We start from the raw sequence: 6,555 nt of genomic DNA on the forward strand, positions 1-6,555 counted from the left end.
TTGTATAAGTTCATACTCAAGTTTAAAACAACAACTACACTAAAGCTATTCTGTTATACCTGTATACAAAAAAAATATTTCATAGTTCAGCAATACTGATCAATCTAATAAACTTAGACCTACACCATCCTCCCTATTCTGGTATTTTAAAGAGTACTTAGCATAAATATTAAGCAACCTAACTAATAGGGTTCCAACTCCCAGCAACAACAAAAATAAATAAATAAAAAATAGGGAACCACCCCTCACGCTCCACCTCATGATGCTTAATCGACGTAATCAACCTTAATTTGATGCAGTGTGAATAAAAATGCACAGAAATCAATTATTTTTCAAGAAATATTAAATAGATTCAACATCTTTCTTCAACAAAATTGCAGACTGCACAGATGGTACCTTCCCAAAGGAAAAAGTACTATAGCTTACTAGGGTATATATATTAGACTTAATAGTTACTATATACAGTAATTGACTTCTATTCATTTTACATCAAATTAAAACTTTGGGTGTCAGATAATTATTTATTAAAAGCTCGACATTTTAAATGAGAATAAGAAAGAAAAGTATGTCTTTGTGCCCCCTTTTCCCTGTTAATGCCCTATCGGCCCCCCTGGCTAAACTTTGCTAGATCCGCCCCTGCACAGTTACCAGCCGTCAGCTACGTAGAAAAAGATCCTGGTGTAGAAAGTAATATTAAATACATTCTAACAACAGCTGATCAAGCTTAAACGTGCTGCTGTTGTTCAGCCGCTGGTTTCCTCTTTCTGGTGCAAAGTGGACCAAAAACAAAGAAGAGAGATGGACTCGAGACAGAAAAGCCGATCAGCTGATCATTAAGCAGTTTCATGATTGAAGTAGCAGCCGGAGAGCGAGAGGCAGTCGCTTGGTAAGCTTAACGCAGGAATGCTTTACAAACATTCAGAGATGGACTTACACACTTGCTTTACTTCTCTCGGGGATAACTTTGTCGGAGATGAAATGCCGGGTTGCTAGCGAAGCTCCACATGCTATCCAGACCACCGACAGGTCCCGCATGCCACAGCCGCTCTATCACGTGATGCATACTGCTCCGACGTGCTAACGTTCTGAGGTGAGTTACGGCGTGTTGCAAGTTTTGTGAGGTGCTTTCGTGATATTTAATGGATCGGATTACATTTTTTATTTTTCTCCGATATCCGATCCAGTAATTTAGGTCAGTATCGGACCGATACCGATACGTAATATCGGATCGGTCCATCTCTAGTAAAAACTCTGCATTATCACTCCGTTACCTGCTGCAAGCACTGCCACAGTCTGATTTTCTTTCATCACTACCTGAATTGTTTGACTAAAAGGAAAAAGAAATGGCAGATGTCCTTCTCTACAGGGGAGAACTGTTGGCAAACTGTTCACCACCCCCCAACCGCCCTGTCTGTCATCACTCCACTAGCATTGCTGTTTGTAATTATATTCACTCCACTTTTACACACCTGTACATAATATCCTAAAAGCCACAAATCAATTAGAACCCTGCTCTGTTTGGTAATGAACTGTGATAAAACAAATATCCCCTGCCGAAAAACCATAGGCTTCCCAAGGGAGTCATGAGTTCATAATGTTCATGTTTATAAACACTGAAAGCTGACATGGAGTAGGTCCCAGGCCCTGAACTCCATAAGCAAGAAAATGGATTGATGTATAAATACACACACACACACACACATATATTAGGGGTGCAACGACAAACAAAATTCACGGTTCGGTTCAGTTCGATACTTTGGTGTCACGGTTCGATATTTTTTCGATACAAAAAAAATGTTCATGCCTTTTTAATTTGTCATTTATTAAAATTATAAATATATATTTTAACTCAAAAGTACAGTTTTTAAATTTAATGTTGCTGAAACAACAAAATAATAATAAAAAAATCTATCTGATGGAGGAATCACCCATCTTTGGAAAAGAGAGTTTATTACAGAGAAATGTCTCTTTCAAAATAAAAGCTCTACTATACGCTTCTTCTGGGCTATATTCTCAGCAGCATATTAAACATATCAGGTCCCCATAAGGAGAATCCTGTGCTAACAGCTGTCTAAATGACTCGGGTAAAGTTTGCAGCATGCGTGCTTGTTGTTTTGTCTCCTTCCTCTTGTCTTTGCACCAGGATGATGTCGGAGTAAATGTGCAGTCATATTCGTTGTGTTCCCACTAGTGCTGTCAGCGTTAATCTGAAATGACGTTAACGCCACAACACGGCAAATCTCCGTTAACGAGCTACCGCGGATCGCCCCGTGCGTGGGGCTAGACGGCCAACACGTTAACGAGCTAACTGCGCTAACACACTAGTTCCCACCCATGTAATTGAGCATTGCGTGGCACATCCAACATACTGTTTTACTTTAGTCCATGACGCGCTTACCTTCAGGGTCATACGTCACATGAAGACCAAAATAGTTCCAAAGGCCAGATCTGAATGAGGGTGGGGGATGGTGATGGCCCGCTTGAAGCTGATGCTCCGGAGCGTGTGTCGAAAAAAACAACACACTGGTTCAGAAGCACTGTGTCGAGGCTTGCTTCGTTTGGCAAAAGTCACGTGACCAGTGATGTCCGAAGCTTCATTACGCACGTAACTGCTTTGGTACCTGATTCAAACGGATATAAGGAAGTGAATCATCCACGGGATTCGTGGAGTGTGTTGATGGTGACAGATAGCGACGAGGTGATCATTCCACTGACAGATATGGAGCCAGCGAGGAAGAGAGGACGTTCTGGCGTGTGGGAATATTTTGAGTTGATTTTGCTCAATTTATTTTATCTGCCGAAGTGAAAAACCTGAAATGTCCAAAATCATGTTTTCATAATGTAAATATCATTACAGCATATGACTTCAGGAACACTTCCATGTGAATTAAAGCTAATGAAGACTACAAAAATGTATTTGACACTATACGTACATTACATTGCTACAGTTTAGAAAATCATTTTGTTTATTGTTGTTAGGTGATAGTCTGCAGGACCCAGGAATACCTGCATATCTACCAACTTGCAGTGTAGTTCCTGCACTCCACAGCCTCTTCTGTTCCATGCAAGTGGATTTTCTCCAGGGCAGGAGAAACTATTTCTAAGAAAAGAAACAGACTCAGCCAGCGCACAGTAACACTAATCCTCTTGTTAACTGTAAATAACAAAAGGGCTACCTTACATAGATCATGTTTTTACTTTGCAAGTTCTTGATTAGGGGTGGGTTTTGATTATCGCTTTTCTGATTACAATCCATGCTAAATTGAATAAAGTGATATTGATTCATTACAATCCGGTGTCGATTTGTAAATTAACGTTATTATGCCTGAAATGCCAGCATATCAGGTTAAACCTCACAACATGTCGTCAAACACCATACAGCTAAAACAGTAACTGGGAGCAGGTTTACGGATTCTGCATACAAACGTGAACACAGACGTGTCAGAATCAGATTTTGGTGCGTCGTCGGGTCCGCGCTGTGTTTGCCTCTTTTTTTTCCGCTGGCTTCTGCAGCTGCAGGTTTCATAACTCTCTGTTTACATCTCTAATTAAGTCTCACATGTGTCAGCTTTCTTTTAATAGATACGAAATTATGGATATATACTGTTAAATGATCAGACTTGTAATATTTCTGACTGAAGCAAAACTTTCCAGATTCCAATCAAATCGGATCCTGTATCGAATCAAAATGATTCTACAAATCAGTGACGATGCAGCCGTACTCAGCTTCCTAAGCATTTTCCCTTTCCAGTTCACAATCAATCCCACCCCTAGGTCAAAAATATGTATAGGACAATTGGCCTCATCTAATATTTTGTATGAACCTGTCCAGCTGTCCAGTGATTAAACGACAAGTAGATGGAGGCAGGACTCCACAGCAGGGGCATACTCCATAATGTGCTGTGCATTCTCATATGTATATTATATATATTGCTCACTTATTGTATTTACCAACATCAAGGAGTTATGAGCAAAGAAAGGCCACACCATAGTGCATGTTTAAATAGGGAAAGTTTATTGATCAAAATGTATTACGCAGATACGCATTACATTTTTTTCAGCCCCCCAATCGAGAAAACAAAACCAATTACATGTTCAAAGCAACGGAACGGTGGCCCAATATCAGAGAGAACTCCACTCTTGAGTGAGCAGTGATGATTGAGCAGTCCGTTTTATTTTGCAGATTCAAGCTGCTTTTCAAAGTTTTCACCACCAGATGTCACCGGAGAGGACTGTGTTGAAAAGCTTCGAGTAATGAACCGTTTTTCAATACAAGCTTCAGTGCTTCGGAAAGCTTCATTTGGCCATCACTAGTGGGGGAGGTTCAGTTTGCCATGTTGCAACGAGCTTAGCTTCTGTCTGCTAGCTTGCGCTGCGCTCAGTGGATCTGTGCTCGACAGTGCAGCCTAGGCGGAGTAGTCGAACACAGATCCACTGAGCGCTCAACACAGACAGCATCGTCAGAAGGAAAGTTGATGAAATAAATTAAAAATTTTGTATTGTTCGATACACATGCATACCGAACCGAAAGCACTGTATCGAACGGTTCAATATCGATACGAGTATCATTGCACCCCTAATATATATACATATATATATATATATATGTGTGTGTGTGTGTTTCTGTGGTTCAGCATTATGATGCTGAACCACAGAAACACACACACACACACATATATATATATATATATATATATATATATATATATGTGTGTGTGTGTGTGTGTGTTTCTGTGGTTCAGCATTATGATGCTGAACCACATCATAATGAATAAATGGATAAATTTCCGAAATCCCGGAGCAATGCAGATTAGCCGGTGCGAGGTAAGGAGCTCTGTCATTGGTTAGACAGTCTTAGCTTTGCACCTATACCAAAGGCCATTCAGCCTCTGTGTTTACACTCTGCCTACACAGATGTTGGACATGAGACGACACAGGAAAAGGATTTTTGATGTGAGGTTTTTATTGAGATTTTATTTCTTTTTTTTCTGATTTGAAGTATTTATTAATGGAATAATAATTTATTTTCAAATACTGATTTATAAATTTTTTTATTTTCAATTAAATTACTAGATAATAAATTACTTTTGTATTGAATAAATAAAATAACTTAAAAATGAATTTGTAAATTAATATTTTATCGCACAATTCATTGTTTAAGCAAAGAACTTTTTATTTCGATGCGCTGGATCTTCTGGTCCTCTGCACATAAGTGGATTTCCATTTAGACTTTATATAGACAACAACTCAAAGTGCTTTACAACAAGTCACATTCACCCATACGATCATCTAGTGCTGTACTTTAAACACTTTAAACACAAACACAGATACTGTGGGGAGAGGCCACAGAGGCACAGGGAGAAAACTCACACAGAAATCCAACAATTAAAGAGGAACCTTCTCGATGTAACACTACCATCCTGCAAGATGACCTGGTCCTGGGCCATCTTAATAAGCATGCTGTGCACAGTAGTTTCATATTCCTGCCAGAACAAACACCAGACAGTTTGTACACAAGGCTCAGATTCTCGCTTTGCCAGATACAGACAATAGTTTAAGATCCTAATGTCTCTGCACAGCTCTGTATGTACTGAAATATCCAACCTCAGATATTTCCTGCTCACTCTCTGCACCGCCTTAGACAACAAGTAGTTCATGCTATACATAGCATTGACTTTTCATTCCAGCCATGTGCACTCATCAGGGCATCAGTGCTGCCGTAGTAACCACACTAACACTTCCTTGCACCTGTTGAAATGGCCTCAGTCTGATCGTGCCCTGAACAAACTCACCTTTAACATCCCACACACGACTAAATATGTGCGTGTCAATAACACGTGACAGGAGAACATGCTGGTTGTCTGTCATGGGGCTGAATTAGAAACAGAGCAGGAACTACAGTTTGTCAGATTAAGACTGATCAGGTCCAACATCCGCTCCCAGCACTGATTTACACGTTTGGTGTCACATTGAAGGAAACGCCTACTGGCACAACCTGCATGTGTTAAACTGCTCCTGCGTGTAAACAGCGTGTCACTTACGGCTTTTTGCATCACAAGGACGCGCACTGGCGTCTCAGGGTGACTCAGATGTTTGCTGAATGAGGTGTAGACCGGACTAGGCGGGACTCATTTCACCAAAACACGAGCTTTTCCACCCACCAGTGTTTATCTGTGTGCTTATTTTAAAGAATTATTCCATCGTTATCAAATACGAAGCATTACACGCACGTCGAGCCGTTTCTGCTGAGTCAGACACCAGTGCTCCCGTGTGCTGATTCCCGGGTCCATCTTAAACTGGTGTGTTTGCGAATGAACTTCGGTAAAACGTTACAACGTTACCGGGCGCGCAGAGGGTCTCGGAGGCGTGTCGTACCTGTCGGGTGGTCGCGGGCTCCTCGTTCCCGGTGGGTGAAGGTGTTTCTCCTTCAAGCGATGCTGGGGTGACCGGAGAAGAAGCCATGTCCCCCCGACATCACCTCTCACTAAGCACCGCTCCTACTGTGACTTTCCTCGGTGTCCTCCGGCGTGCAATACGCTGCCTGGCGCAGTTTGC

Source organism: Diplotaxodon limnothrissa, unplaced genomic scaffold (assembly GCF_057381915.1).
Source record: "Diplotaxodon limnothrissa isolate DT_005_m unplaced genomic scaffold, D_limnothrissa_male_GT1.1 unmapped_scaffold_4, whole genome shotgun sequence".
NCBI classification, from domain to species: domain Eukaryota; kingdom Metazoa; phylum Chordata; class Actinopteri; order Cichliformes; family Cichlidae; genus Diplotaxodon; species Diplotaxodon limnothrissa.